The sequence below is a fragment of the Budorcas taxicolor genome, chromosome 7 (genome assembly GCF_023091745.1).
Source record: "Budorcas taxicolor isolate Tak-1 chromosome 7, Takin1.1, whole genome shotgun sequence".
NCBI classification, from domain to species: Eukaryota; Metazoa; Chordata; class Mammalia; order Artiodactyla; family Bovidae; genus Budorcas; species Budorcas taxicolor.
The window spans coordinates 109,445,779-109,467,857 of NC_068916.1; the positions used below are offsets into that span (position 1 = coordinate 109,445,779).

The 22,079-nt window shown below is 41.3% G+C and overlaps 1 protein-coding gene across 1 annotated transcript in view; it reads left to right on the forward strand.

Moving 5' to 3' along the window:
• Positions 1-22,079, forward strand: part of CAMK4 (calcium/calmodulin dependent protein kinase IV) — a 272,208-nt gene that overhangs the window by 34,946 nt on the left and 215,183 nt on the right. The window lies entirely within an intron of this gene.

Genomic DNA, 22,079 nt, shown 5'->3' on the forward strand with positions numbered 1-22,079 from the left:
ATATTTAGCCTAATAATATGCTACAGTTGTGAATAATTTCCCTCTTAGATTATGTCATTTTGAGGAGAAATGAAAAAGCACTTCAAAATAAATGCTTTGCAATTATCACTCTGTTTGTTAAAGGTGTATGCATTTAGCACACAGGCAAATATTTGTGATTTGATTGATTTGTATTATGGCTTTCTCTTTACTGTGGAAGTACCTATTAGGATAAGTCTTTTTTGTAGTGTGGACAATGATGATTTAGCACTCTAGTTGGATTGTTTCTAGTATAAGCGAATCCCATGAATCCAGAAGGCAGGTAAGTTAAAGCAGGCCGAGCAGTAAGATGGCACAAAGAGATCACAGTTCAGCGTCACTGCCTTTCTGAAAGGTACACTTTCAAGGGTGATTCTTGACTACACCAGGTGATTTTTCTTTTCCACTTGGTAGAAACATGTTTGACTTAGTTTCCCATGTCTGCTACGTGAAATCAATTTCATAAATACAGCTAGTGATTTCAAGGCAGTATTGATCTTTTAATTATATTACATATATCATAATTTTCATTGTGACCTGACATTTTATATAAAGTTTGCATGAAGTGGGGAAGATAAAGGAAATATATGAGCTCATCAGGGTACTGAGTGGAGTGGTCAGGAAAGCCTGACTGGGGACAGTCAGTAACTGGGACTCTTGAGGAAACACTGCGGCTCACTCCTTCTGTGGCTGTTGGTGCTCGGGGCTTGTTCACCACTGCAGTTCTTTCCCGCCACATTGCTCTGCACTAGGCTGCCTCTCCAGACCCCATCACCAGCTCTCTGTCTGTCTCAGCCCAATTCCAAGCAAGCCTCTCACATCTCAGATGCATTATAGCAGTTTTTTGGCCTCTCTAATATATTATTTTTTACAGACTAAGTGTTTAAAAATGTGAACCAGACCACATTGTTCTTAATGTCTGTAAAACTCTCCCATTGCTTCCCAGTATGCTCAAAATAAATTCCAAACTGTGACCCTCAGAGCTCAGTGCACTCTACACTGTGCCCACCCATCTAAGTCCTCACTTCTTACCACTCTCCCCTGGGCCACAGGCCCAGGCACACTGTCCTTTCTGTCTCTTGAACCTGCCAAGCCTATTACTGCTCCTTCTCCCTGGAGAGCTTTGCCACCGGATCTTTGTGTGGCAGGCTTATTATTCCCAATCATCTCTCAGAACAAATGTCCTCTCATCAGTGAGGATTCTCTGACCACTCAGTCTGTGTTAGTCCCCTTCCTCCCATTCTGGTTTAATTTTCATTTTAATACTTATAGTTACCTGGAAATTCTCTCGTTTGTTTCCTTGTTTCACTTGGTGAGTTGCTTTGAGACTATAAGCCCCATGAAGGCAAAGATCTTGCCTGTAATTATATACTGCTGTAACCAAAGCACCGAGAATACTCCTAGAACATTGATATGTTCAGTAGAAACTTGAGTGAGTTAATTACTCAGTTTTCTAAGTAAATATAACTTATTGATATCCTGCTGTCTGCCAGGTCCAATGCAATGTTGATTGGGAATAAAAAATGAGTTTTGCATGGGTCTATACATAGATAGCTTACTGGCTGGTTTGTATCTTTATCTGGGCATTTGCTTATCAAGCTGTCTTTTCAGGTTTATATTTTACTTTGGAGAATCATAATGCATTGATGATGTTCATGGGTAGTCAGATAATTTTGGTCCTCTAAGTATGCATGCTTGCCAAGTCGCTCAGTCAAGTCCAACTCTTTGTGACTCGTGGACTGTAGCCCGCCAGGCTTCTCTGCCCATGGGATTGTCCAGGCAGGAACACTGGAGTGGGTTGCCATCCGCTCCTCCAGGGGATCTTCCCAACCCAGGGATTGAACTCCTATCTCTTTCGTCTTCTGCATTGGCAGGCAGGCTCTTCACCACTAGCGCTGTCTGGGAAGCCCTATAAGTACACTCTATGTCTGTTTCCAAGGACTCTCTTAAAATTTAGCTCCTCTCATTATGCACATATTATTTATTCACTTTAATAAGGCTTTATCCAGCAGGCACACACTCAAGCTTTTTACTGCTTATTATGGAGTGTACACATGAGAGTAAGATGCTTGCCCTGGCTTCAAGGAATGTGAAATTTTGTAGGGAGAGATAAACTTTATAGTCTGATAAACATGAAATAAAGCTATATCATATAAATTTCACTACAAAGACAACAAATGACACAACAGTCCAGAAAAAGGAGCAGTCACACAGAGAGGAGATGAACAGGAGATGCTCCTTTAACAGATGAGCTTCCTCTTGGGTTTTAATAACTGCATCAATTTTGACAGGTGGAGGAAATGGCACATATAAAAGAAATGGCAAGGGAAGTCAAAGGAGTTTTTCAGATGCAAGTTCTGGAATAGACCTCTAGCTAGAAGGCCCTGAAAGGTTTTGGTAGGTGATGGAGCCCCTGGGGTTTTCTGAGCCGGGGACAGTGTCTCAGCAGTGTAGGCTAGATGTCTTTTAGCGGGATAGATTGGAGTGAAGACAGAGTGGAGCAGGCAGACCAGTCGTTAGCAGCGTTTTGTGAAAGGAAGTCCAGAGGTAATGGAATAATGGTTTGGTAGAGTGGTAGTTTCCCTAAACAAATATTTTCAGGACACATGTGGAGACACCATTGTGTACCCACAAGGGACACGTTTATCCTGAATTAGAGTTGATCCATTCTTCAGACCTAGACTTTTTTACCTTTTATACTCATGAGCTATCTCTTCCTGTAGGTTACATCAGGAATAGATTTTGGAGTCCATTTTAACTATTCTTATGGGTTTGAAGACATGTTCACTATTTCTGTGAATCTTCAAAGTGTTTCACATTTTTGGCAGAGTCGAAACATCCAGACTTGAGTTTGGTCTTTATTTCTCATGAGTTCTGTCTTGCTGTTTGTTAGGCCTTCACAGATTGGCATAGCTGGACTACTTTTCCATGTAAGTCTTTTCCTGCTTCCCCCGCTTCTAAGGCACGCACACACACACGCCACACACACCAGACTGAATCATACTTGTCTCAGAAATATTTTGCCATACAAATCACACATCTAGCCCTGTGATGTTCTGTTTATATATTGCGTTCATATATTTTAGTTGAGCCATGTACCAGTTTATTAACACCATAGCCCCGGGTAAGAGTGTCAAAGTGCTAAATCAACTGGATATGTTTCAATTCCTACCTTATTTGAATTCTTGGAACATTTGAAACGGATGACCATTTTGTCCCTGAAACACTTGTTTCCATTAGTTTCCATGATGTAACATCCTCTCTGCTTTCTTTTACCTTTGCCTCTTAGTCTCTTTCTTCTCTAGTAAAGTGTTCTCTACTTGTCCATTAAATAGTGATACTTCCCAAAACCTAGTAAAAAAGGAGAGTGAAGAAGCTGGCTTGAAACTCAGCATTAAAAAAAAACTAGAATCAGGGCATCTAGCCCCATCACTTCATGGCAAATAGACAGGGAAAAAGTGGAAGCAGTGACAGATCATATTTTCTTGGGATCCTAAATCACTGCATACAGTGACTGCAGCAGAAATTAAAACACACTTACTCCCAGGAAGAAAAGCTATGACAAACCTAGACAGCATACTAAAAAGCTGAGACATCACTTTGCCCACAGAGGTCCGTCTAGTCAAAGCTATGGTTTTTCCAGTAGATGTGCGTGAATGTGAGTTGGACCATAAAGAAGGCTAAGCACTGAAGAATTGATGCTTTTGAATTGTGGTGTTGGAGAAGACTCTTGAGAGTCCCTAAGACAGCAAGGAGATCAAATCAATCCATCCTAAAGAAATCAGTCCTGAATATTGACTATGTGGATCACAATAAACTGTGGAAAATTCTGAAAGAGATGGGAATACCATACCACCTGACCTGTCTCTTGAGAAACCCGTATACAGGTCAGGAAGCAACAATTACAGCTGGACATGGAACAACAGACTGGTTCCAAATAGGAAAAGGAGTACATCAAGGCTGTATATTGTCACCCTGCTTATTTAACTTACATGCAGAGTACATCATGAGAAACGCTCGGCTGGAGGAAGCACAAGCTGGAGTCGAGATTGCCGGGAGAAATATCAATAACCTCAGATATGCAGATGACACCACCCTTATGGCAAAAAGTGAAGAACTAAAGAGCCTCTTGATGAAAGTGAAAGAAGAGAGTGAAGGAGTTGACTTAAAGCTCAACATTCAGAAAACAAAGATCATGGCATCCAGTCCCATCACTTCATGGGAAATAGATGGGGAAACAGTGGAAACAGTGTCAAACTTTATTTTGGGGGGCTCCAAAATCACTGTAGATGGTGATTGCAGCCATGAAATTAAAAGATGCTAGCTCCTTGGAAGGAAAATTATAACCAAGCTAGATAGCATATTCAAAAGCAGAGACATTACTTTGCCAACAAAGTCCGTCTAGTCAAGGCTATGGTTTTTCCTGTGGTCATTTATGGATGTGAGAGTTGGACTATAAGGAAAGCTGAGCACTGAAGAATTGATGGTTCTAAACTGTGGTGTTGGAGAAGACTCTTGAGAGTCCCTTGGACTGCAAGGAGATCCAACCAGTCCATTCTAAAGGAGATCAGTCCTGGGTGTTCATTGGAAGGACTGATGATGAAGCTGAAACTCTAATACTTTGGCCATCTGATGCAAAGAGCTGACTCATTTAAAAAGACCCTGATGCTGGGAAAGATTGAGGGCAGGAGGAGAAGGGGATGACAGAGGATGAGCTGTTTGTATGGCATCACTGACTCAATGGACATGTGTTTGGGTGGACTCCGGGAGCTGGTGATGGTCAGAGAGGCCTGGTGCGCTGCAGTTCATGGGGTCGCAAAAACTCGGACACAACTGAGTGACTGAACTGAACTGAGCTGAAAGGAAATCAGTCCTGAATAGTCATTGGAAGCACTGGTGCTAAAGCTGAAAATTCAGTACTTTGGCCACCTGATGTGAAGAGCTGACTCATTTGAAAGGACCCTGATGCTGGGAAAGATTGAAAGCAGGAGAGGGGGACGACAGAGGATGAGATGGTTGGGTGGCATCACTGATGCAAGGGACATGAGTTTACACTGTCTCTGGGGGATAGTGAAGGACAGGGGAGCCTGGCGTGCTGCAGTCCGTGGGGCTGAACAGCAACCGCAGGAACCTCGTCCTCTTCTTTTCTGGTTCTGCCTGCTGTCCCAGCTGTTGTCTTCACTCCCCTTTTTCTGCCAGTAGGATGCTCTTTAGGTTGGCTCCTAAGTCCTTTTGAAATGACCCTGATAGTCTTTGATAGCTGCTTTGTTACCTCCTTTGTTAAGATATTCTAGGCTCTTCTTATATGTTTCCTGTCCCAGACCTGGGATCAATCATTTATCCAAAAAAGTTCTGTTTCTTTAAAGTGGTAAATGCTGTTTCAGGATCATAATTTGGGCCCAGTAGTGCTTGTTGAGACAGAATTTGCCATTGTTTCTAGGCTTTTTCATTTTATATATATAATAAATATATAATGAACCCAGGTCTCCCGCACTGCAGGCAGATTCTTTACCAGCTCAGCCACCAGGGAAGCCCATGAATACTGGAGTGGGTAGCCTATCCCTTCTCTGGGGTATCTTCCTGACCCAGGAATGGAACCAGGGTCTCTTGCATTGCAGGTGGATTCTTTACCAACTGAGCTACCAGGGAAGCCCATATATATAATAAATATATATAAATTAACACTAATACTCATAATTCAGATTTAGGACTATGTGGCTCTTATTTTATCTCTTGTATATTACATCTGTGTTTTCCTTCTGTATTGAGAATCTTGGTTCTGAAGGGTGCAGGGGATAATAGAATACCCCATATTCCGAACACAGTATCCTCAGAGTAAGTTCTAACACTATCACCACTAGTATGACTTATATATTGTATTTGCTTTAGGAGGTGTTGGCAAGAATACTGATGACTATGTTGTGCACGTATTCTAGCTGATTTAGAAAGTTACAGACCACTGTACTATTTGTGTAACAAACAGTACTGATTAGTAGAAGTGATTTTTCCTCGGTATTCTCTTCTCTACCCATGAGGTTGTCAGTGGTTTCCAAGAGAAACCTAGTGGGAATTCCACACTCCGCACGTAGAGTGCCGTAATTAGGCCCAGCATGTTTCACTGTCAGAGGCACCTGATAAGGCTGGAGGTGGGCCCCCTGCAGCTCATTCTGTTGACTCCTCTTGTAGTAAAGGGAGCTTCCAGATTCATGAAATTATTAGGTCCATTAGGGATCAGCAGTTCTGCTTTTACATGTTTTTCTTCCAGTGAACATAGTACTGATTTTTTGTTTCTTGCTAAGGTATATTTTAATGAGTAATTCCTTGAAAGCTACTTTGAGAGGATCTTAATTGTTGTTCAAATAAAGATGGAGGTATGTCTGTGATAGAGCTAGAATAGAAATGAGGTTTGATGGATTCAGATCAGAATGACACATAGAAGTGTCCATCCTTCAGGAGAAAAAGGGAAGACAAGACAGGCTTCAGCAGGAAAAGTGAGGCTGGGGTTGTCACACTATCAGGGTTTTGGGTTTCCAGCCCATGAAGGTTCCCCACTCCGTTTTTTGTTTGTTTGTTTTAACACTTAATATTTTTAGAGAAGCCTTAGGTTCAGGGGCTTCCCGGGTGGTGCTGGTAGTCAGGGCAGGAGATGTCAGAGAGGCAGGCTGGACCCCTGGGTTGGAAAGGTCCCTTGGAAGCAGGCATGGCAACCTGTTCCAGTGTTCTTGCCTGGAGAATCCCGTGGACAGAGGAACCTGGCGGGCTATGGTCTGAAAGCAGGGTTGAAAGGAAGGTGCAGGGGTTTACCATATATGCTTCACTCAGCTTTACTGGGTAAACTGTTACACTGGATAAAGAAATCCTATTATTTGCAGGAAATTAATGAAAAGGCAAGCTCTTTTGAACTTCTGTGCAACAAGTTTTGGGGCAGCTAAACTCTAACTCTGAAAATTTAAGTATGAAGGAAATGGGAATGGTGGTGGAAATCATACTGTTTGCATTTATCCTGTGATTTAGTAGCTGAGAAGGCTGATGTGTGGTATGTGGCATGTCAAGGATAATTTCTTTTTGCTCCATTTTAATGAGACATCACTCACTAGGTGTTCCTTTCTAGCTGCTTCTAAACTCGAAAGATACTAAAAGAAATGACATGTAGAGCAGGAAAAAGTCGAATTCTAAGGAAACATAGGGATTCATTTAAAAGGAAAAATGATAGAAGTTAAATATATACATTTTCAATTACATCAGTTTAAGAAAGGATTTAACATACAAATAATGATAAGCAGTAAAGGAAAAATCTAAAAGCAAAAATTATTTGATGATTTAAGAGGTATGCAACTAGGAGAAAAAAAAAGAAATTAAAGTATTGGAAATTTAGTTTAAAAGTATTTTCATGTGTATCAATAATGATAACTTTAAAGAAATACTCTTCAATGTTTCTATGCATTGAAATTGTAAATTTACACGCTGTGTGCATGTTTGCCGAGAAATTGGAGATACTTAGAATGTCTTGTTTTTGAGCTGATTTGCCTTGAGTAGTGGAGTTTGTGCTGGGTTTGACTGAGGGGAATGGAAAAGGTAAGCCTTAAACTTGACATTTTTTTGTATCATATTATCTTCTGATTTAAATAACCTATTTTGGATAGCTCAGTCTTTTTGAAGTAAAGTATTCAATCTCTTAGATATTTCTTCCTTTCCTTCTTTAACTCTCCAAAGCGGCGACTGGGGGTGTGAGGGATGGGACTGCTGGGAGTCACGTGACCAGTGCACAGCCTTTGGCTGTTGCTGGGCCCTTGCTGTGCAGGGGCCAGCTTGGTTTGCTTTTGGGACTGGTGGCTGCTGAAGTCTGTCTGCCTGACTTACAGTGTGGGCTCCACGTGAGCGCGGACAGCTGCCACGCCGGGCCCGTATTCTCTGCCGTTGCTCACGAAGCCCCTGCACACCGCTCATCTGGTCCCACTCCAGCCCCGCTGCAGAACCCGCCTGCAGTGCAGGAGACCCAGGTTCCATCCCTGGGTCAGGAAGATCCCCTGGAGAAGGAAATGGCAACCTGCTCCAGTACTCTTTCCTGGAGAATCCCATGGATGGAGGAACGACTGAGCAATGCCCCTTCCTGCTTCCCGCCCCACGAGCACCTTTTCATCTTCTCCTGGGCCCCCTGCGAGCCCTCCGTAGAGGACCCAGGGGTCCCGGAGCTCTAACTCAGCCCACCCATCGAGCCACGTTTTATCTTTTAGCTGCCCTAGTGAGTCTTCTTTGAGTGTCTCTCAACCCATAAACTCCTAGAGGGAGTTTTGTTGTTTAGTCACTCAGCAGCATCTGACTCGTGCGACCCCGTGGACTGTAGCCCGCCAGGCTCCTCTGTCCGTGGGATTTCCCAGGCAAGAACACTGGAGGGGGTTGCCATTCCCTTCTCCCAGGGATCTTCCCAATGCAAGTCTAACCTGTGTCTCCCTTGCATTGCAGGCAGATTCTTTACCACTGAGTCACCAGGGAAGCCCTTCACTGGGTCTTTTAGAAGAATTTCAGAATCACTGTTGCTTTCTTCTGTCCATGCTCCCTCCTCTCTTTTCAATCCTCATCTGTGTTATGCTGTAGGGAAGGCAACCAACATACAGATGCCAATGATGGTGTTAACATTTTCATATGTTAGGTAACCACTTAATATGATTCTCACAAAAAATTGTGATTACTGTAATAATAACTAAAGAGGTAGGCTGAAGCACAGAGTAGCTAAATAAATTTCCAAAGGACATACAGTTATTAAGTGTCAGGAACCTAGGTTTAAATCTAGATTTGAAAAATATGTTTTGCGACCATAATCATGAGAGACTACAGCTTCAGTTGACATAAAACTTAACACTTGACTGAAGATATTCATGTCATGCACTGATTGCCAAGATTGCAGATTAGGAAATAGATACTGTTACAGATTCCAGTTTTTGTAATTAAGATGATTACTTGGAAATGTTGTAAATAAAATTATTTAAGTATTTCAACGAAGTTGCAAAATGTCTGAGTGCCAGATTGAAGGAATTAAATTCTTTAATGGAAAATGTGGCTTTGGTAGAAAGACAGTCATGGATATTTCCAAAGAGTTTACAGAAAACTTTTGAAGAAGTCATTGTTTTAAAAACATTTTGTCATTTATCTGTGTATCTTTGTCTCTCTGCACAGTGTTTATGAAATAGTTGGCAGTAAGAAAATTAATTGTCTAGAGCCTTCCACACCCAATCCTTATATTGTATATATCACTTTTCCTCACTCTGATGCATTCAGGTATGATTTATGGGACTGTGGTTTCTTAGCTATCAGTATACATCTAAAGGGTTATTTTCTAATGAAGGTACACAGCTTCTAGGTCTATTTCTCTGAGTCAGGAATCTTTGGAAGAGCTTCCTCACTGTGACTCACCTTTCTATAAGCCTAGAAACTTTTGTCATGTTGGATACGTTATTGCGTAAGTAAATTGTATGACTGTCACTTTGCACAGATCCTCACTCAGATTTCATCATCACTTCTTTCTTCATCATGTGTTTCTTACTCTCTCCTGCTGACAGTATTACACCTTTCCCAGGACACACACACACAAATGAAAGTCAGGTCGAATTTTCCAGAAAAGGTCACCTTTTATGGGTAATTATCATACTCGTGTACCATTTATATAGAAATTTGCTTGTAATATTTCAAAGATCCCATCTGGAGAAGAGTATAGCCACAGAACTCGTTCTTTCAGGATACAACGTTTTGCTGAATGGTTAAAGATGATCAGTATTTTTCTTTGTCTGATTTTCATTGTAACAAATAATACATGTATTCTTTCTCATTATAAAGAAATTAAAAACATGTGGATAGGTTTACTGAAATCTCTCTTGACTGCTTCTCCCATTCCATAGCTGTCCCCAGTGTGTTTCCCCTTTGGAGTGTATCCTTCCAGCTTTTAAAAACTGTGTTTATGTACATATATACACACACACGCACACACAGGACACTTTAGCTTGTCTTGTGTTTGTCTTGGTTTTAATATGCAAGATGTTACAGACATGTACTATCCTGTACCTTTTTTGTTAGTCTATGTGTTCTGCAGACTCTTATCGGGACTCACAGCTGCATGGTATCTAGTCAGCTGAAAATGAAGTCCTGTGTCCTTCCCTGATGGGATCGTGGAGTATGCAACCCCATCTCTCTGCTTCCTTATGCCCTCTTTCCAGCCCACTGGTTGTGCCTTAATGTTTCTGGAACATGCTGAGAATACTTGCTTTCCTGGCTCCTGCTTGAAATGCTCCATCCCTGGGTATGTTCTTGATTTGCTCCCTTACTTCACTGAGGTCTCCACCCAGAGATTCCTCTTCAAAGCTCTCTGCTGTTCCTCTCCGTCTCCAGCTACCTCCAGTTCAGCTTCCTTCCTCTCCTTTTTTTTTTCTCTGTCTCTTCAGTCTGCATCTCCTTAACCTGCTTTATTTTTATTCCTAACACCTACGCCTGGCATACACTAAACTCATTTCTTCACTGTCTGTTTTCCTCCGCTACGACGTAGAAGTTACTTTCAGAGTTTGTTCACTGATACATTCCCAAGACCTATTATAGTAGCTGGTCCCATAATTGGTGTTCAAAGTATTTGTGAATAAATGATTAATATGGAAGTTTATTTAACTGTTCCTTCCTGCTGAACATTTAGGATGTTTCCAAGGTTACATAATGACAAGCAATGTCAACTGAGTTTTTTCTTATTTGTCTCCATGTATACAGTGAGTGTATTTAGGGGGGATTCTGGTAAGGAGCATCATGAGAAACGCTGGGCTGGAAGAAGCACAAGCTGGAATCAAGATTGCTGGGAGAAATATCAATAACCTCAGATATGCAGATGACACCACCCTTATGGCAGAAAGTGAAGAGGAACTAAAAAGCCTCTTGATGAAAGTGAAAGAGAAGAGTGAAAAAGTTGGCTTAAAGCTCAACATTCAGAAAACGAAGATCATGGCATCCGGTCCCATCACTTCATGGGAAATAGATGGGGAAACAGTGGAAACAGTGGCTGACTTTACTTTTTTGGGCTCCAAAATCACTGCAGATGGTGACTGCAGTCATGAAATTAAAAGACGCTTACTCCTTGGAAGAAAAGTTATGACCAAGCTAGATAGCATATTCAAAAGCAGAGACATTACTTTGCCAACTAAGGTCCGTCTAGTCAAGGCTATGGTTTTTCCAATAGTCATGTATGGATGTGAGAGTTGGACTGTGAAGAAGGCTGAGCCCCGAAGAATGGATGCTTTTGAACTGTGGTGTTGGAGAAGACTCTTGAGAGTCCCTTGGACTGCAAGGAGATCCAGCCAGTCCATTCTGAAGGAGATCAGCCCTGGGTGTTCATTGGAAGGAATGATGCTAAAGCTGAAACTCCAATACTTTGGCCACCTCATGCGAAGAGTTGACTCATTGGAAAAGACTCTGATGCTGGGAGGGATTGGGGGCAGGAGGAAAAGGGGACGACTGAGGATGAGATGGCTGGATGGCATCACTGACTCGATGGACGTGAGTCTGAGTGAACTCCGGGAGTTGGTGATGGACAGGGAGGCCTGGCGTGCTGCTATTCATGGGGTTGCAAAGAGTTGGACACGACTGAGCGACTGAACTGAACTGAACTGTTAAGGAGCATCTCTGGGCTAACATGTATGAATTTTTAAAATTTTAACAGGCAGGGGAAATAGCCCTTTAAAAAGGCTATTCCAGTGTGCACCTGCCCCAGTGAAAGGGTATGTTTCCTCGTGTCTCATACACCTTGCCGGTCTGTATTTAACTTCTCAATGTTTGTCTGTTAGGCAAACTGGAATTTGTTACTGAAGAAGAAAGAAAAAGTATGATTGCATAGGAAACCATTAGTTTCAGCCTTACAATTAATTTTCTTTTCAATATTACATCACTCTTTTGTTTTTTCTTGCCTTATAAGGCAACTTGAAAAAGCTCAGCATGCTGTTGGAGAACAGAAGAGACAGGGGTATCCGTTTCTTATTCCCGGCCCTAGTTTTCACCAGTACATGTGGGTATACTTGTTTTCTTGTAGCTTCCATATTGAGTCAAGAATGTTTCTTAGTTTGCTTTGTATTCTTAGTTTGCTATGAGTTTTGTTTTTCTTTTAATGAGAGATGGGAGCTGTAGAATGTTGCCTGAGGTCCTCCTGTGGGTTTTTTTCTCCTTTTGTATGTATTATAGTGAATCGCACTAACACATTTTTAGTATTGAAACACTATTACATTCTTGGAATAAATAATGGTTATGGTGAAATTGATTTGCTAGTATTTTTATAGGATTTTTATAAATTGTATTGAAGTATAGTTGATTCAAGTTGCTACTATTTTTCCTTTACATTTTTTACTATATGTTTGTAGAGAAAATTGACTTGTTTTCATATTGCCCTTGCTGGCTTTGGCATAGGAGTTATTTTAGCATTATAAAATAATTATGATAGCCTTTTCACTTTTTCCATACCACAGAACTGTTGCTGCAAGCTGGAAATTATCTTCTGCTGAAAGGAGTATGGAAATTCATTCAAACTGTTTTAACAGCTAACTTTTTGAGGGTAGATATGTTCCATCTCTTCTATTGTTTTTGAACTTTTTAATGTCTCATTTTATGCCAATTTTGATAATGTTTTCCTAATAAAATTATTTGCTTCAATTTTCAAATGTATTGAGTAAAACTTCTCATAATGTTCTATCATTTTTATAAACCTCACAACCATTTTTAGTGTTCCCTTTTTTTATTCTTTGTTTCTTCTCCCTTCCTCCTTTTTTTGAAATTGATTTGCCAAACCATCTGGATTTTATGTAAATACTTCTATTTTTAAGTGTTGGCAACTAATTTGATTTTTAAAAAAATTAACTGAATTGTCCTGACAAAATACTGGCAACTAGCCAGATTTGAACTGCTGATGATTCAAAACTATATTCCTTCTTCTTTCTAGTAGGAAAAGCTTCATTTTTAACAAATGTTTAAATGCTCATTTTACTTTCAGTGATGAGTTATTCAGAAGCTATAGCCTCTCCAGATAAGACCAGAATCCAAGGAAACTTTTAGTTTTTCCTTCCTTTCTTTCCTTAACATTTCTTGTGTTGATTGCACCTGGGATTTAAATTAAAATTTGTTATTGCAATTAAAAAATTTTATAATATGCATTTATTTGCACTTAACCTTACAATTTACTGTTTTCTTTGCTCACCATACTTCCATGTTCCATTTTCCTCTTATATTTGTTTTTCATTCTAGTGTAGTAATTATTTTAGATAGTGTCTGAGAGTGATAACCTTTGAGTTTCACATACTTGAAAATATCTTTATTTTGCTTTTACATACAAATTACATAGCTTAGGAGCATCAAATTTTAAGTTCAAAGTAGTGTATCTCATAACTTTAAAGATACATTTCCATTATCCTCTTGTATCAATTATTATTAAGAATTCTGTTTAAACCTGATACTGATTTTGTTTTCTTCAGTGTTTATAATGGAAGCTTAGTGGGTTTTTCCTTCTTTCTTTTTATTCTTAGTGTTCCCAGACTGACTGTCATCTGTATCCTCTGTACTTATCATCTGTTTGATTTTGAGGGTTAATGTCTTTATTTATATTTGAGAAATGTTGTGTTAATTTTTTTTGAAACATTTCCTCCAGTTGGCTCTATCTATTCTGTTTCAGGAATTATGATTATATGTGTTTAAAGATTTATATCCATCATTGAAGTCTCCATGTTTTTCGTTCAAGCTCTGATTTTTTTTTTCTTGTTTTGCCGCTTTCTTATATACTTTCTTTGCTCAAAAGAAAGTATATCCCGCAGCCCACAAAGAGTCTGCACACCGCAAGGAAGATCAGGGATCCCCTGCTCTGCAATGAAGACCCAGTGCAGCCAAATAAATAAAATGCTGTAAAAATAAAGCATACAGATCCAAAGTGCTTAACACTAATTAAGATACAGAGCAGTGGTCTGATTCCAAGAGGTCTCCTGGGGCCCCTTTCCAGGCAGTCTCTGCCCTTCACTGGAAACCACCATTCTAAGAGCTTGCCTGGTTTGAATTTCACATGGATGGAATCAGTTCACTCCTTTGCATCTGGTTTCTTTCTGTGAGGCTTTTGCTCATGGTGTTGCCTGTCTCAGTAGTTTGTTCCTTTGTGAGAAGTGTGTCATTACATGAATATAATTTGTTTGTCCAGACTTAATGATGAGGTTTTGGACTATTGAGAAAAATCACTATGAACATTCTTGTACAAGTATTTTATGGGCATATGCACTAATTTCTCTTTAACTATTCACTGTTGTGTCGCGTTTGTTTCTTAGCCAATCCAATTTTTAATTTAAAAAATTTTGGGTCATTTCTAAGATCTCTTTTTGGTTATCTATGTATGATACACATGAAGGGTGATTTATTCTACTGAATGTATTATTTCTTTTTATTCTCTTTTCTCTGCTATGGACTGGGTTATTTTTGAGAGTCCTGTTTGGGTGTCTTTTTCATAGGGTAGTTCTGCGTTGTTTTCACCTTTGAGTTTAAGACGATTTAGAGCCCCTGGTGCATCTCTCCCCTCGAGTGTGAGAAAGAGGTGGAAGAGCTTGATGATGCTGTGGCCAGCTCTGGGCCCCGGGCTCCGGCTCTGGGAACTCTCCGGGACATGCCTGCTCCCGGAGCCCTGCAGCTGGTCACCCGGCCCCCTCGGGTGTGAGGGAGGCTCCGTGGGGTGTGGGGGCGCCCCTGGGTCCCCTCGGGGGTGAGGAGGCGTCGCACCTGCTCCCGCCACCCCAGCTCCTCGCGCCCTGCAGCTGTCCTTCACCATTTTTTTGTAGCAATCTAGATTTTGTCGTTTACGTATTTCCTTTTCACTTAGATCGAGTTCTGTTTTCTACCAGCTTTGTGAATTTTTTGTTTTTGAATTTATTTTTGATGTTTGTCTGGGCTTGGAGCCGCGGAGGAGGCGTCCATGGGCTTCCTGGTTGCTCCGGGTAGAGTCCCCCCACGGGGTGGGGGTGGGGGGGGTCGGGGAGCCGCAGGGGATGAGGGCTCAGCCCCTTGGTCGGGAAGCCCCCTGGGAAGAGCACACAGCAGCCGCTGCAGAGGGGACCCAGTCGGGAAGCCCCCGGGAAGAGCACACAGCAGCCGCTGCAGAGGGGACCCAGTCCGGAAGCCCCCTGGAAGAGGGCACAGCAGCCGCTGCAGAGGGGACCCAGTCGGGAAGCCCCCTGGAAGAGGGCACAGCAGCCCCTGCAGAGGGGTCCCCTGGAGAACCCCCGGGGCAGGGGAGCCCGGCAGCCGCAGCCCCTGGCGCCACAGAGAGGCAGATACTGCCGGCAGGAGGCTGCAGGCTGTCCTGTTCTGCCGTCTTGATCCCCTCCCTCCGTTAATGAAGGGTCAGACAATAGCCATAACTTATCTGTTATAAACATGGTTAAACACTAGAGATATTAAGAGAGAAGGCCCTTTATTCAAAGTTCTTAAAAATGTGAGTTTTGGCCGTCTTTCTGTTAACATTTACCTGTGGTGGTGGTTTAGTCGCTAAGTCCTATCTAACTCTTGCAACTCAGACTAGCCTCCAGGCTCCTCTGTCCATGGGATGCTCCAGGCAAGAATACTGGAGTGGGTTGCCATGCCCTTCTCCAGGGGATCTTCCTGACCCAGGAATCGAACCTGCAGAACTTATGTCTCCTACATTGCAGGCAGATTCTTTTCAGACTGAGCTATGAGGGAATCCCAGCGTTTACTTGTAGTCCTTCCCAATTATAAGTTTGGCTCTTTAACCTCCCAAGGCTGTATGTAAGGCAGCAGTTCCCAACCTTCTTGGCACCAGGGACTGATCTCATGGAAGACAATTTTCCCACGGACTGAGTTAGGGGGTATGGTTTTGGGATGATTCAAGCACATTACATTCTATTATTATTACATTAGCTCCACCTCAGATCATCAGGCATTAGATCCTGGAGGTTGGGGACCCCTGCTATAAGGCATTGGGTCTTCAAATTAAGAGTGCATATTTCTGTTCCTTTTGCTGTTGCTGTTGCTGCTGCTAAGTCGCTTCAGTCGTGTCCGACTCTGTGCGATCTCATAGATGGCTGCCCACCAGGCTCCCCCGTCCCTGGGATTCTCCAGGCAAGAGTACTGGAGTGGGGTGCCATCGCCTTCTCTGTTCCTTTTGCTATAAACAATATTTTGATAGATTGAAAGTACCAGTTTAAAATGAAAATCTCCACTTGACTGAATTTCCATTTTCAGGAGATGTACTCACATACCCCACAATATACTATCGGAAAATTATCTCCTAACTAATTTTCATTAAGATTTTAACATGTGGATGACAAACTTTGAGAAACTGGATTTTATGGATACAACACATGAAGTTCCATGAGTAATGAGGTATTTGAATCCTGGAGATGTCAGCTGTGGTTTTGGAGGCTTCAGGCTTTTAGCACTTAAACTGGAATCTAGTATAAGTTGAAAAAAGTCCTTGGCTTGTTCTTATAGCAACTGGCTGAAAAATATCCATTGACTAAGACAGTGGCATGTGGGTATGCTATGTCATAAAGCATTAGGAGCATAATACATCATAGAGACTCCCTGCAAACTGATTTTCTGGGATTAGAGGTAATTTTTCACTCAGCCAGTTGCCTGTTACAATTTCCACTAACTTGAAGCCATTTTATTTTTATTTCCCTTTTTACCTACCTTTCAAATTTACCTCTAATAAGATTTACAGTGACTTTCATTTTGGTAAGGAATGATAAATTTCAGCAGCTCCAAGAGGATAAAGAATCAGTATTAACTTGCAATCAATACAGTTTTTAGGTATTCCCCCCCCCCCCCCATGTGAATTTTTAAATACTTGTCATTAGCAGCAGCAGCAGCATCAAACTCAGTCACGTTTTTCTTTTTTAATTTTATATTACAGAAGTCTTTGTATCTCTCAACTTTGGCTTCTACACTGCATGTACCATTTCATACATTTTAAAGTGTCATTTTACTTTTATTGATGCTTAGAGGACCAAATGGTTACAAACTGCTTCTTACTGGTGAGAGCCAGGCGGCACTAATGGTAAAGCGCCCCCTGCCGACGCAGGAGGTCAGCAGATGCGCGCCCCATCCCCGGGCCAGGAAGACCCCCGGAGGAGGGTGTGGCAACCCTCGCCAGTGTTCTTGCCTGGAGAATCCATGGACAGGAGAGCTTGGCGGGCAACTGTAGGGCCGCAGAGAGTCCAGCACGACGGAAGCGACTTAGCAAGCATGGATAAGGCTGCTGCTGCTGCTGCTGCTGCTGCTGCTGAGTCGCTTCAGTCGTGTCCGACTCTGTGTGACCCCATAGACGGCAGCCCACCAGGCTCCCCCGTCCCTGGGATTCTCCAGGCAAGAGCACTGGAGTGGGTTGCCATTTCCTTCTCCAATGCATGAAAGTGCAAAGGGAAAGTGAAGTCGCTCAGTCGTGTCCGACACTTAGCGACCCCATAGACGGCAGCCTACCAGGCTCCTCCGTCCATGGGATTTTCTAGGCAAGAGTACTGGAGTAGGGTGCCATTGCTTTCTCCTGTAAAAGGCTACAAACATATAAAAATATATGTACATATACAAATGTGACTCTGGAAAGATTTTAATTCAGTATTGCCAGAGGCACAGAGGACGAGATGGTTAGATGGCCTCACCGGCTCCATGGACATGAGTTTTGAGTAAACTCTGAGAGTTGGTGATGGACAGGGAGGCCTGGCGTGCTGCAGTCCCTGGGGTCGCAGAGTTGGACACAACTGAGCGACTGAACTGAGAGGCAATGTTTAATTATTATGGGTAATAATTACTTAATTTTAGGATGTAGTATTACTCAGAGAAAGAGAGAAAACATATATGGCGAAGCTCTCTGGTGTTAGAACTTAAAGAATTGAGTTATTCTGTTACTTTATGTTTCAGTAGCTGTAATAATGTTTTTAGGTCATTCCTCTGTATGCTTTATTTCTCCCAGCTGAGATGGTAGTGTTCACAAAGGCAAGAGTTTTGCTTTTGGTTCCCTTCTGTATGAATAGTACAGTACTTTAAACTGTGATCAATAGAGAAGATGCTTGGGAACTTTGAAGTCACTTGTATTCCACTGGACAGTCATGCATACCTACTTTGTGTGGGAAGAGGATATCAGCATAAACCCAGATAATCATTGAATTTCACAAATTTATGCAATAATGAGTTTCAGTAAACAATTTGGAGATTGAACATTTGTTTAATTGTTTTCTCTTGCAGTGACACTTAAATAGTTCAGAATAATTTGAGAAAGTCCTTTCTCAATGATTAAAAATTTTAATGAAAAGTTTAAAAGAAACGTACTTCTATAACATTCAAATAAATGTACAATTTATATATTGTATTATTACACTGTAATATTATGGACAGAGACCCTGTTAGGTCTATGTGAATAAATAGTTAAGAGAACTAAATATATAAGTATTTATTAAGTGCTATGAATTTATGGTTGATTATTTTCTCAGCAAGGCTTACCAGACATCTTAAAGAAGTCTCTGCCTTCTGCAGAAAAAGCACTCAGTCCTTTCCTTTCTGAAGAAATTAGAGGGAGAATAAAAAGGGATGGTTTCAAAGTGACTATAGAAAAATTTAAAAATATGTATGTATGATAGATCTCCTTTCATAGGAAAAAAGCAATCCTAGAGAGTTCTAGAAAGGACTGTAAAATGCCTTGAAACATGAACTCAGTGCCAGTAGGGTATCTCAGGAATGTAGGGCACCTCAATGGGGAGAACCCTCAGAGTGCCCTAGTGAACGGCGCCTCTGGAGCACAGCCTCATGTAAATGGCACCCGTAGGGCGTTACAACAGAGGGGCTGGCCCAGAGAGATTAGGTTTTGTCATTTGCCTGAAATGAATACAACTTGCACACACCTCCCTTTGTTTGAAGTAAGTTTAGTCGTAGGCTTGAACTGATCATGTTTTGTTGTTCAGTTGCTCAGTCATGTCCAACTCTTTGTGACCCCATGGACTGCAGCATGCCAGGCTTCCCTGTCCTTTATTATCTCCTGGAGTTTACTCAGACTCATGTCCATTGAGTCGATGATGCCATCCAACCATCTCGTCCTCTGTTGTCCCCTTCTCCTGATCATGTATGTTGACCTAAGAAGTCAGGGTATGATAATGGATACTAATGGGGAAAAGAGTGAGGTCAGGCTAAGGTTCAGAAGGACCTGGATTCCTGGCCCAGTAACTGCAGGTTCACACCCTGACTGAACCCGCTGGAAGCAGGAGCTCTGTCTCCATAGCAACAGTGGGACCACTTCTGCAGATCTTAAGCTGTCTCTGCCAATCAGCTTTTGCCCTGAGCCATCAGGTCCATAACGCCAGATGCCGCACACTGAAGGATGCACAAACCAAGCACAGATGAGCTGGAGGAAGGAAGGAAGGGAAATTGTCTCTGAAAGTGATTTTACCCTTCACAGGACAGAAGTGATTAATGATCATAGAATACAACTATTCCATCTTTGTGTCAAAATATGGTTAATTCCGCTAATTCTGGCCCCCATTGCTAATGAACTACTTCTTTTTAAGAGCACCTGTATAGCTTTATTTTTCATACTTCATGTATGGCACTCATTATTGTATTTTTGTTTGCAGTGTACATGCAAACATACATGTGAATGTATGTTTACTGTGTGTTTGTGGGTGTGTTCATTAATAGATGTCAAGTGCTCTAAGGATGAGAATTTCATGGTATTTATCCTTCTGTCCTTTGTACCTGTTTCCATGTTCGGCATTTAGCTCAGCCTCTGTAAGCCCTATTTGAATTGTTGGATATAATTGGGAATGGCTAAACTTAATGAATTGTAGAGCTACTCTTGACTGGATTTAATTCCCAAGTGGACTGAGGGTGTTCACTGGAGGAGAGGAGTGTTACAGAACCTGTGTTTAGAGTATTATTGATGTCAGATAGTTTAGAAACAGAACTGTCAGTTTTATATGTACAGCTTGTAAACAAAAACATTAGAAGGTGGTTTTTATAAAGAGCACAACAATGTCTTTCAAAATAGGTATTTTCATAAACCCAGACACCAGTGGTCAATTAATCTTCAACCAAAGAGACAAGTATAACTAATGGAGAAAAGACAGTCTTTTCAGAAAGTGGTGTTAGGAAACTGGACAACTCTGTGTAAATAAATGAATTTAGAAAACACTCTCAAAATAAACTCAAAATGGCTTAAAATATAAGATGACACCATAAAATTCTTGGTAGAGAAGTTAGGCAAACCATTCTCTGACATAAATCATACCAATATTTTCTTAGGTTAGTCTACCCAGGCAATAGAAATAAAAGCAAAAGTAAACAAATGGGATCTAATCAAACTTATGAGCACTTGCACAACAAAGGAAACCATAAATAAACTGAAAAGACAGCCTATGGAATGGGAGAAAATACTTGATAATAATATGACCGACAGAGCCTAATTTCCAAAATATACAAAAACAGCTCATAAAACTGAATAACAACAACAAAAACCAATAAGTGGGCAGAAGACCTAAATAGACATTTCTCCAAAGAAGACATACAGATAGCCAGTAGGGACATGAAAAGATGTTCAGTATCACTAATTACTAGAGAAATGCAAATCAGAACTGTAGTGAGGTACCACCTCACGCCAGTCAGAATGGCCATCATTGGAAAGTACAGAGAGCAAATACTGGAGAGAGTGGAGAACGTGGGAGCCTCCTGTACTGTTGGTGGGAATGTACATTGCTATAGCTACAGTGGAAAACGGTATGGAGTTCCTCAAAAAAACTGAAAACAGAATGACTGTAAGATTCAGCAGTCCCACTCGGGGCATGTATCCGGACAAAACTGTAATTCAGAAAGATACGTGGAACCAACCTAAAAGTCCACCAACAAATAGATGAATGAAGAAGATGTGATACGAATTAAATAATGCTATGGATGGACCTAGAGATTATCATAGTAAGTGAAGCAAATTAAAGAGAGAAAGACAAGTACCATGTGATGTCACTTATATGTGGAAGTGTAAGCGTGACACAAGGGAACTCGTCTATGAAATAGACTCACAGACAAAGCGCAGACGGTGGCCACCGCAGAGGAGGGGGAGGGGGGCCTGGGAGCCTGGGGTGTGCACGGCATACCTCGTCACGTGACTGCACCCCAGAAACTAACACAGCCCTACTTCAATAGTAGCATTGTTTTTGGCTTTGAATATTTCTTAAAAAATTTTTTTTATTAAGGATAATTGCTTTACAGAATTTTGTTGTTTTCTGTCAAACCTCGACATGAATCAGCCATAGGCATAAATATATCCCCTTCCTTTTGAACTTCCCTCCCATTTTTTAAATTTGTGTTTTCAGATGTCTGATTGTGATTTACTAATGGAATGAGGACATTGCCCAGACATCGTAGAAGGGGCCCCATTTTGAAACAGGACAGGCTTTTAAATGATTCTTCTAATAGTTTGTCAGGTAATAGTGATAACCTCTCAGTTTTAAAAATCAGGAAATTACAGCTCCAGGAAATTACAAGCTTGATAAGAAGATGCCTTCTGAAGTCACTGGAAGCATTATTGTATCTTAAGAAAAGGCAGAAGAAAACAATTTCTTTCACTGTTTTCTGAGATTCAAAGTAAGTCTGCCAGTTATATAACCTGGTTATTAACCGGAAAGACCTACCAGCAGTCTTGTGTTCAATACCCGTGCTGCTTCTCCTACATTATGCTGCTTATTATAATTAAAATATATGCAGATGATCAAGACCTTGGCAAAGAAAATGAACACTTCAGAATTCTAAATACAGTTATTTCTATAAGAAAGCCAACTGTTCCATAAAAAATCTAGGCTGAATGACCTAGATCACAAACTGAAAGGTTTGCTGAGACACGTGCAGCCATGTAAGTCTCTGAGATGTGGGTTATTCAAACAGATGGTGACTGTGACACAGTCAGCTCCGCATGCAAATTGGCAGAGACCAAAACCAGAAAGGAAGCAAGCTAGAGAGGAAACATTATTTCACTGTGGACCTCTGAGAATTTTTATTTTTTTAAATAAAACACAGAGCAGAAT